The sequence below is a fragment of the Pundamilia nyererei genome, unplaced genomic scaffold (genome assembly GCF_000239375.1).
Source record: "Pundamilia nyererei isolate P.nyererei 1_Seehausen unplaced genomic scaffold, PunNye1.0 scaffold00273, whole genome shotgun sequence".
NCBI classification, from domain to species: Eukaryota; Metazoa; Chordata; class Actinopteri; order Cichliformes; family Cichlidae; genus Pundamilia; species Pundamilia nyererei.
The window spans coordinates 360,421-369,295 of NW_005187674.1; the positions used below are offsets into that span (position 1 = coordinate 360,421).

The window sequence follows — 8,875 nt, forward strand, 5'->3', positions numbered from 1 at the left end:
ACAGGATCTGCTCTTCTTCAACTGGACCTCAAATCTCGGGTTCCTGTTTTCTCGTTAGCCTCTGGCTCCATCATTGCATTCGAAGACACTGGACCTAAATAAAGGTAATTAGTGAGATATTTCCACTTGCCTAGCTCTCAGGTGGGCACCGGTGACCGGGTGGATGTGAGGAGGTTAATAGCACAACAGCAATGATTAATTGTGACCATTTTGTGACCCTAATTAACAGTAAAAATAAAACCATCCCAGTGGAAGTCGTTGTTTCATGCTGGCCACCCTCACGGCAGGTGTCTTTTTTTCTTTTAGAGGAAGAACGTTATCCTCACTGAAGTCTTCTCTCTGCTAGACGTGAAACACGAAACACATGAAACCCACAATAGTGTTTCTTGTCTGAGTCGCGGACTCTCGCTCGCTGCTGTCAGACTCTTCTCTCTGACTCATTTTCTCTGACACTTTCCCACTCTGTCTTTCAGAGCTCGTCGTCTGTGACGGCTCTAATTCTTGGCTCTCTGACGGATTTTGCCAGAGGTGCAGTGCTACCAGAGTTCACTGGAACGAGGATCTGCCTCCTTTTTTCATAGAAAATTGGTTAATTAGACTGGGTGCCTTTTCTTTTTAAAAAAGGTGTGTCCATTTAGCTGAACAAATTATCACTAAATAGCAGGAAAAACACAATCCACCTTTATATTTTGTGTCAGGCAAGAAAATCTTGATAACAATTTGATCTTGCAAAGTTGCCAAGAGTTTAAAAGGTGCTGTTAGTCCTTTTCCTCGTTTAGTCTGCACATTAAAATAATAAAAAAAAAACTAAAGTAAGCTACTTATTGGCTAAGTAGGCTAAAGATGAAAGGCCTTTTTTGATCAGCTGAAACAGTAACAGTTAATTAGACTTGAGTTGTTTTAATCTTTTGAGCTACGAAGAAAGGAGAATCAGAGAAACATGCACTGATGGAGAGTAGCGGGATGGGAGGGGCATGTAGCGGCTGATGAAGCTGGTCAGACAGGCTTGAAGGACAGATGATCGATTCATGAAGTCGGTCTAATATTAGATCATTTGGTCGGTTATAGTTGACTGACGCTTGTAAACCTGCCGCTGTAGGACGGATGACTCCATAACCTTCAAAATGAGTTATAGCTCAAACTCACACGAGCTGGTGCATTTTTGTTGAGCTTCATTGCTTAAACAAATAACACAACACCTCTGGATTTCCCATCTGTTCTTTCAGTGAACCAAAAAAGAGGTTTTCTCACACCTAGTCATCTTCAAATGTTAATAGATATATTCCTCTAGTATCTATTAGTCTTCAGCCATTTCTTCATTAATTTATAGTTCGGTGTACTGGGTATTTATAGAGACCTGTTAGCTGACAGTGTGTCTAAATCAGACAGTTTCTTCTACAGGATGGAGCAGTGATGGAGGTCAGAGCTGCTCCCTCTGTCATTACATGGTTCAGTAAACAACAGTAAAGCTTCAGGTCAACAGTGAAGGGTGGAAGCACACACACACATACACACACACCATGTTTAAGTCTGTCCTTGCTGATGCATTCAAGGACTCTGTGACTGATGGGATTTAAGAGTCGGCTCCTGAGAGGTGTTTTCAGTCAGACGAGCTAAGCCCGAATGTTGTTTAAACTCGGATGTTTCTCCATTTTCTGATCTAAGTGCTGAAGTTTTTCAAGCATGTGAGGCATGTGGAAAAGTCAACAAAACCAGGAAGCAGCACAACGTTCATACTGCATGCTTTCTCTATCGTCTTGTTTTCTCAGCTTTTTTTAAGAACACATTTTTATTGAGCCAGAAGAAACACAAGACGTGTTCACAAAATAATGAATTTGCAGAAACCGGACAAAACAGTATCTCAGAAAACAAAAACTGACAAAAACTGCTGCAGATATCAGTTAAAGGGATTTGACCCAATTAGTCAACGCGTGAAAATAAAACGACGAATGTTTTTGATTTAAAAACAAAAACCAACAACATATTTGGATTTTCTCTACAGTCACAGTGTCATCTGCATGAGTCAGACACCTGCTTCAAAGAAACACAACTTAGTCGTAACATCAACAACTCCATAGTTTAAGGTCTTGTTAAATATAACAGGAAGTTTATTTTACACATTATACGTGTGCAGAAGCAACATAAAGCAGGGATATGCTTTAGGTTTCCCAACCACTGTGCCACGGCACGCTGTTCAGGTGTGCCGTGGAAGATTATCTGCTTTCACCTGATTGGTAATCTAAGCAGCGGTCCCCACCCCCGGGCCACGGACCGGAGTCGTTTGGTACCGGGCCGCAAGAGTTGACGCTCGGGTGTGAAATTTATGGTTTTTATCAGTTTCTATCATCGACCGCTGCTCTGAGCGACTGCGTGAGTAACTTGCAGAGTTACATTCTCTTCCACTAGAGGGCAGTACAACTTCCTGCTCCAGTTAAATTGGTTGCCAACTGCCAGTAAATCAGAAGACGAACAAATTACATAGTCATGTGACAACACAGCACATAATGGCAATAGATAAATATCTGAAAAGAAAAAGTAGTCAGTCTGACCTGGACCTGGAGAAAATCCCGACCCAGATGAAAGCCCTGGCATGAGTACTGGTCAGAAGAAAGCAAACATGGTAAACTGTGGACAAAGTGAGCCAATTCTGCTACATCTGATTATCAATATGCTTTTTGTGGGATTTTTGTTTGGTGGTGTGCCGTGTGATTTTTCTAATGTGCCGTAGCTCCAAAAGGTTAGGAAACGCTGCTTCAGGGAGATCTCATCGTTGATAATAGTTTGGACACAGAAGATGTGAAGGACCACTGGTTTATTTTTATGAGATGTTAACAGCTAAAGATGAGGAAATGAATGTGTGTTTTCTGAGATTAGTGCTGCCAGTGGTAGTAGGTGGAATTTTTCTGTGAGACAGAGTAAGAAAAGGCAGCGCTGAGCAAGTACTGGGACCAGAAGTTGTCCAATCAGTAGTAGGCAGTAGTAAGAAAATAAGCACATAGGAGAAGGGCACACACTCTGTCATGGCTTCAGTAATGACAGTGACCTCCTTAAAAGTCAGAGACAATGCCGTTGGATTAGCAGACTGTGGTGGTCCTTTTTTTAAGAAAGAGATCTGAGGATGTGTCCCAACTTCAGGGGCATCATAGTCCTCCATTGATCAAACTGACGATTGGATACAGGAGTAGTTGTGGGACACTGGGCTAGTCCTTTATCCTCTGGCAAAGGTGTTTCTGGCATGTGATGCCACATCTCCTAGGTAAGGTGCTTAGTGCATGTCAAACTGGGGGGAGGGCAGACCCAGAACATGCTGGAGTGATTATTGTTCTCAGCTGGCTCGGGAACAGCTCGGAGTATCCTCGGAAGAGCTGGTGAAGGTGGCCAGAAAAGGGGATATGTGACTGTTTCTGCTTAGACTGCTGCCACCAAGACGCAGGCCTAGATAAGAGGCGATGGATGGATGGCCTGTTTAAGGCTGTGCAAAGAGCCAGAAGAAGAAAAGAAAGATTGTTTTTGAACAAAGCTACTTCAGTGTCTCAGAATAAAAATCTGGAGCTGGAAGAGAGCAGAATATGTCGCCGTTAAAAGCCCGTCACATCAAAAGGTATGATTGTTTCAAGCTGCACACAAGTAAGCGCTAAATAAACAAAGAGGGAAGTAAAGAGTGGAGTGTTTCAGCAGACAGAGCAGTTAGTTTGCTGTGTAATGTGGATCCAGCAGTCAGTTTCCACCTGCCACTGAGTAACAGATCACTCGTGTCGCTAACGAGCCGAGCTGCTCTCAGTCTGCTTGTTATCTCGTTAGTGGAGAGGATAGCGAGCCGGGATCGAGTTGTTTGGGCGTCTCGTTGACGTGATTGGTGCTCGGTGTCATTACCGGGTGACAGAAACAACCTCTGATTGGCTAATTGGTTAATAGAAGATGAATAGCCACTTAATTGACATGAAAACGTCCAATCCTGGCAATTAATGTTAATTACCAGGCAATTAGGCAAACTAAGAGAGAGAGGGAGGGGGGAAATGAGGGAGTCGTGAGGAGAAAAGAGCAATAGAGGAAAAAGGAGAAGGAGGAGGCTGAAATTTCATTATTCTTTATTTAACCTTTATTCAAGCAGGTTAAAGTGTCTCGCACAGTAAAGGTCTCTTTTTCATCTGTGTGAGAGGAAGACGGAGCGAGGGAGGGAAAAGGACGAAGAGAAGCAGCTCTGATATTCTTCATCCGCAGCTGAGAATTTAGGATTGTCAGCAGAAAGAGGAGAATAAAGAAAGTGCACAGCTGAACCACACAACTACTTATCTGTTTTTCACAGAACTCACCTGACAACACGACTTTTAATTAACAATTTCATATTTCAGGCTGTAAGTAAATTGTTTTTGCATTCTGTTGCTGTTTCTTCCTGATTTTACTTTCTTCCTCTTATTAAATGAGGAACAGCTTCTCATGTAAATGTTACAGCAGCTTAGTTATCAGCTTTAAGTGAAAAACACCTTTTTGCTAATAAATATATGCATGTTTCTCCGGGGCAAAACGTTTTCTGGCTAATTACTAAAATATGAATTATAGAACTGTAATGGATTGTTCTGTGGATGGTGAAGAGAAGAGTGATGAAAGGAGAAGAACAATACTGTTAACCAGAGAACTTGTAACACAATGAGACACAGGTGGAGATGACTAAGGTGGGGCAGACGATCAGAAATGAGGAAATTCAGACACGAGAAGATAAAATAAATATTTGTAGGATCAGAGAACAAAGACAGAAGGTGACGAGAAATGATTAAATTATCCTGTTGTTAAGTGAAGACGTAAGATCTCTGCTTCCAGATGCAAACTACTCTGCGTTTATTAACCTCCCTGGACCTGCGTCCACATATGTGGACATCACATTTTGGGTTATTTAGACCAAAATACTCAATTTTGCTCTACAAGGGCCTGATATCCACTTACGAGGACATTATATTGCTACTGTTTTATCAAAATTTTAAAAGAATGTCCTCATTTATGGCTCTCATTTTTCTTAGAAACAAAAATTAGGTAAAAAAAAAAAATCTGGTAATTCTTTGTTTTTACATTAATCAGGTCCCAATCAGCCCAAATATCAAAGAGAAATTAAAAATGCATGCCGTGGAAGAGTTCGGGTCTTAGGAGGTTAAAGCTGTTGTGTTTTTAACATGTTTTAATGCTTTAATGTTTAGTTTTCTGTCTTCAGTTATGTTGGAAGTGATAGCAAAGCTGTGCGTTTGAATTTTTAAGTCAGAACATGCTATATCATATTTAGGTTAGCAAGCTACTTCATTGTTACACCTGGTAAAGCAGCAACACTGATCATTTTATTAATGATGAAAGAATTTAGACAGTTTGTGACTCTCAGTGATGCTGCAGTGTTAGTTTGACTTTGGGACCTGAAGCGCAGTTTGGACCTGGAAACGGCGAATGACGTCAGACTTAAAGACCGGATTAAGACAGGACAGAGGCGAAGTCAGGGAAACACTGATGACACTAAAACCAGAAGGGGAATAATAATAAAATCTAAATGTAAACTAGAACTCCACAATAACACAAAAACCTGGGAACAAATACATAGATTATTTTCTCCTTTGCAAAACAACAGCAGCCTCAATTTAAGATTTCATATTTTGTTGAATCCTTGTGGATGATGCAGGGTTTAATTTTATTAGAAATTCAAACAGACTTCAGATTTCCACCCTTGACTCGTGGGGGATGTAGTCCACTTTCAGCTCATTTGCATTATTGGAAACGCTCTGTGGGGTTTACATGAGCTAACTGAATAGAGAAGGAGGAGGTAGCAGATGTGACGCCCACTAAAATCTGTGAACATCCTTTAATTCTGATAAATTTTGAACCTTTTCTGCATTAAAATTCATTTTATTAAACCACAAGAACATTTTGGTGCGCTGTCTTTGGACCTTGAATGCAGCACCACTGAGTAATGTGTACAGATGTTAAGATGCGAGTGTGAAAACTGCTAATCTCTGCATGTGGAATTTAGTGGTCCACGTATTCATCAGAGGGACTTTCCTACCTGTCTCCTCTTAAAGTGCTTAAAGTCAGTGTTTTAATTAAATGATGTATGTCTTGGCAGTATTCAGGTGTCGCTAGTAACGATTAACCTACAGAGAATCCTCAGCTTATTCTGCAGCTGATTTGGACTTCACAGATCTTGGATTCAGTCTTGGGTCATGTTTTTCTGTCTCCCCACAATGTTAGTGTTTTGACTCTGGCTGTTTTTATAACTGCAGCAGGCAGCTGTTCTCAGAGTAAAAGCTCTAAAAGCCACTGAAACACCCAATAATCATTTTGCTAATGATCACTGTGTGTTTGCAGAACATAAGTGAAAACACAGTTTGCTAAGATAATTTAAAAGCTGATGATATGTTGATGATAATAGCTGAAAACACTAGGCCACAAAAGCCAATCCTTTCTGTTTTCCAGACTCTGCTAATGATAAGCTCAGTGTTTATATAGCATGTAAGCTTACAAATCACACTTCAGTGCAATAAAAGAGCCGCCTTTGTAGACTCAGTGCAAAATAAGAGAGTATTTGTGCGATAACTGCAATACTAAACGAGTAGAGATAAGGCGAAGCTGTGCAGGAAACAAGGAGCCGGTTTCTGGAGTTGTCACAGTCGGTGCATAGACGGGGAACAAAAACGTGCACTGGAATGAACGAAGGACATCTGTGTAGATTTAGTTCCATTGATCCAGTTGTGCGATTTTGTGTTTTCTTTTACCCCCAAAGTGTAACCTCACCCTGAGCTAAACCCCACCCACTGTGTAAACATGCTAAAAGGAGAATAAGATAAGAGGTTTGAATGTGTGAGACGGGGCTCACCTGTTGATCTCCAGTGCAGAGAAATATAGAAAGCAGCAAAATTCTCTGAGTCCTGTGAAGTGGACATTAGTTTAATCAAGGACCATGGTGCTCATGAGCTCAGCCTCTGACAGGCCCAACGCTGGCGCTGTTGCAGCTGAGGCAATACAGATGCAAGAAGACGGCTCTGCCTCGAAGCCTTCGCTGCATCCATATGAGCCTGTGAAGAGGAAAAATACAGTCTGCTAAGGCTATAGCTAGAGACGCTTTGCATGATTAATATTCATAATTATCATTACAGCTCTTATACTGGCTCCTCAGTTCGTCCTCTTTCTGTAACGAGCCATTTTGGCTCCTCCCCCTTTAAGCCAACTTTCTCTAAACTGGCTGCTCCTCACAAACAGGAGGTTGGAACAGCAGGTGGAGGTTCAGCGCTCACAGTTAGAGATGTGATGACGACATTGGGGATGTCCCCTTTTTGTGGCATCATATAGACTCAAGAGTACGCAAAACATTCTGCAACTTGAGCTTTGGGATCATTCACAGTGACCTTAACTGAAACATTAGCTATGTCCCAACTCATAGGCCGCATGCTTCGGAGGACCCGGCCTTCGCCGTCTACGTGGGCCGGGTCCTTCGAAGACCGAGACAGAAATGGGACTTTTACAAATATGTGATGTCTTGATAAACCGAGCAGATATTTGAAGTTTACACAGCTACATTCTAGCCTGAAAATATGTTAAACGTTTATTTGTGACCCAGACAGAGTAATAAGAGTAATATTTAAACTAAGTAGCTGCCGCCATTGTTGGAAACTGGAATTGGCTGGGCTGCGCTATGAATTCTGGGATAGGTTGGGCCACGAAGGATACAACCGACCCATCCTTCAAATCTGGGGAAAAGGAGGACGCATTTGGAGCGGCCTTCGAATTGGGACATACCTTTTTTTATGTTTAATATGTTAATATGTTCCTCCTCTGGAACAGTCTGTACAATGTCATAGAAATGTTGAAAAGCTGTGCCAGCATTTTCTTTCCAAAATGGTGTGTTTGGCAATTTTTAATCCCATGAAAGTAAAACGTTCGAAACATTTAAATCGTATAGCTGTAACTATGATGAATTATAACCTAAGCCCAGGTAAGAGTAACAAACTTTCTCTCAGACTTATGCAGCACGCTCCACTTCAGTCAAACTCTACACCTCACAGTTTTCATCAATCACTGACAGTAAAAAGGATCCAAGCTGAATTTGGTCAATGCAATATCATAAGAAAAACTGGAGACCAATTTACAAACTGATAACAGAAACACCGTCACTGGGAAAAACCCCAAAACAAATGTAATACACCCGATAAATACCCCATATATTGGGTTGCAAAAACATTAAATGTATATCTGGGACTCAGTAGTACTCAGTACTCACAAGCTGGACTACACGCTTCCTTAACACGAGCCTTAATTTTGATCTCAGCTGCGCACTTTTAAAGTTTTATGATTGAAAATCTGCATACAGACATATAAACATATGGCAGAGCATTCAGAATAGCCTCGGCTGTAGTTCGTGCTACAGCAGTGGACTCCAGGGCCACATTTCACCATGATGAAAAGCACAAGCACTCATAAGGTGGAAACAGTTGCAGCCTTTCTGCTGCTGCTGGTACAGATCCTGTGTATCAGAGGGACAGGTGTTCCTGGAAGAGGAATCTTTGATTAGAGTTTCCTGCTGTTTCCTGGTTAGAAATGTTTAATTCCAAACCTACAAATCACTGATCTAAGCATCAGAATGGATCATATAATCACATCTGTGGAAACATCAAGTCTTCCACATGAAATCTGCTTAATAAATAAAGTTTGTTTGATGTGTCGGTGTGATGGTGTGTCTGGGCCGTTGTGCTCGTTTGGGTATTTCTAGTGCAGCCGATGGCTGATGTGCTTGGTTAAATGTCGAGGGTTTGCTGAGAGACTCACAGTCACACTTGGCCTTTATCCCAAACACACACACACACACACACACACACACACACACACACACACACACACACACACACAC

General features: G+C 41.5%; 1 protein-coding gene across 1 annotated transcript in view; it reads left to right on the plus strand.

Annotated features, from left to right (window-relative positions):
- plxna3 (plexin A3) overlaps window positions 1-8,875 on the plus strand; it is a 135,380-nt gene that overhangs the window by 95,672 nt on the left and 30,833 nt on the right. The gene's annotated exons all lie outside the window — the stretch shown is intronic.